Below are 2,398 nucleotides of genomic sequence, written 5' to 3' on the forward strand. Positions count from 1 at the left end.
AATGTATGAGCATCTCAGTGCTGGCAGGGATCTCCACATGGCTGCTCCAGCACCCAGAGCTGCAACGGGGTAAGTCCTGAGGTTTTCTGAGACTATATCCTCTGATATTGACAGTTGGTTCCCTCTTCATAATCTGTCCTTTGTAGTCTGGAAGTTCTGTTGAAACCTGTTCACTTTGGGTGGCATAGCTTCCAGCATCACAGTAATACAAGCCACCACAGTTTGACAAACTAAGCAAGTTATGGTCTAATATCTAGAGACATTGATTTTTAGTGGATATTGATATTAAACTTATATTTTAACCATTGCCATACCTAAAGGTTACTGACAGTAATTCATATAATAAAATGTCTAGTATCTGAGATATTTTCAGCTGCTAATGTTTCTCTTAAGATCTTATAAACCTTATTTAATTTTAATATTTCAGCAGTGTTTCCCAAACTCGGTGATATGGTCACCTGGGGTGCTGGAATGATCCAGGTTGGCTACAAATTCAAATACCTATGATTTATCCTAAATTATGGGATATAATGCAAACTTTTCTTTTTGCCAGGGAGTGGATGAGTTGGTTTTTTTTTTAAAAGAGGGTGGTCGAGGCCCCCAATTTGGGAACTTATGCACTACAGCATCAGTGTATTATTGTGTCTGTATGACACCTTTTAACATAAAGATGCCATTTTTACATAATTCTTAACCAAGTTGTCTTTCTTTTGTTTGTTTTTTATTATTTAATGTAAATATGACAGTTTGATTTACAAAATATGTTATCTCTTTCTAATCAAAAGATTTTTCTGTAGCAAATGATACTCACTGCCACGGAGCTGATGTCCAGGCATAGTGACCCTACAGGACAAGCTAGAATTGCCCTGTGGATTTCTGAGATTGTAACATTTTAGAAATAGAAAGGCCTGTCTTTTTCCTGTGAAGTGGCTGGTGGTTTTGAACTGCAGACCTTGCACATCACAGACCAACTCACCACTACACCAAGTCATTATTTATTTAAAACATCCAAACAGGGTTTCAAGTGTTGTTTTGTGTTTCTTAGTATTTTTAAAATTTAATATGCAATTTGGGAAAAAGAAGAAGGGTGATACCTTTTCATTCAACTATCTAATTTAGATTATATTAAGTTTGCAAAGCTACAGGAGATATTTTTGTTTGTTCATACGTGCACATATTTCAGACTTTAGTCTCATCAGCATTCATATCATTATTCCATTTTGATCTTGTAGAAACATCCTTAAAATTCATCTAATGCATCCTAGTACTTCTACCACTATCTCCTCATCAATCTTTTAATGCTGTTTGTAATGCATTCAGTCTGTGTATTAACTACTTATGTGATTGGTCATTACAAGATGTAAGGGAGGACATCTTGAATCAAATTATACCTTATGTGTCACAGTTACCCACTACATGATCCTGCGTCACTGTTTGAAACTTCATACATCTTTTAGTTTTATAGACAGCCCATTTCCATTTCTAGTGCTGTACACATCTAGATCTTCTGCACATGATCCATGAGCTTGGAGTTGTGGATAAACTGTGTAACACTTGATTTGGTTCCTGATTTGGCTTTATTACAGAGCTGAGTCCAGTTGCAAGGGCACTGAATATTTCAGGACCAGAGTTGTCTTTGTAGAGTTTTCTATTTCAGCATAACTTCCTACCTTAGTGCTTTCTTTAAGATCAGGGGGTGATTATCTTTTGTTGCTTTATGCACACAATCATTTTACTGCTTTATAAATGTGCTGGCTTGCAGACTACGCTACCTTCATAGTTACCATTGCAATTATTAATGACTGAACTGGGTAGCAAACAGTTATTCCTAAACTTGTAGTATTCCTAAAAGAGCTAGTCCCAATGGATAAGCAATTTTTACTAAATCTAGAACCTTTTCTTGCTGAAACCAAGCCTACCAATCCTGAAACTATATCACCAATTTTAGGAGGGAAATCTCTAAGTGATTTCTTCAGATAAAGACATGGCTCTTTTCAAATTTTACTGTATCCATTATCCCATTTTACATCAGCCAATATAACGATCAATTGCAGTTTGACTGGAAGCAAAGCATAGCTGTGAATGACCAGGATGCTCTTCAACATATTTTGACTGCAGACTTGGAGCAGTGTGTATGGAGAGTTGGTCTGTTTTCCCAGCTGCTGTTCAGGCTCCTCCTCCTTGGCTGCACATATACTTACAGATGCAAGTATCAAACTACAGCCATGGTTTGTGAGCATTCTTATCTTAGCGGCTGTCATTTCGATGAAGCTCTCTGATCAAGGTTTCATATATCAGGTATTGTGGTCTGAAATAATTTTTTTTTTAATCAATTTATTGGGGCTCATACAATTCATCACAATACATAGATCAATTGTATAAAACACATCTATACATT

General features: G+C 36.3%; 1 pseudogene; it reads right to left on the bottom strand.

The window, feature by feature from the left end:
- Positions 1-1,442: 1,442 nt before the first annotated feature.
- Positions 1,443-2,261, bottom strand: LOC115873500 (annotated as a pseudogene).
- Positions 2,262-2,398: the final 137 nt, after the last annotated feature.

Source organism: Echinops telfairi, unplaced genomic scaffold, assembly GCF_000313985.2.
Source record: "Echinops telfairi isolate 266 unplaced genomic scaffold, ASM31398v2 ScPeMD7_7469;HRSCAF=8507_0, whole genome shotgun sequence".
Lineage (NCBI taxonomy): Eukaryota > Metazoa > Chordata > Mammalia > Afrosoricida > Tenrecidae > Echinops > Echinops telfairi.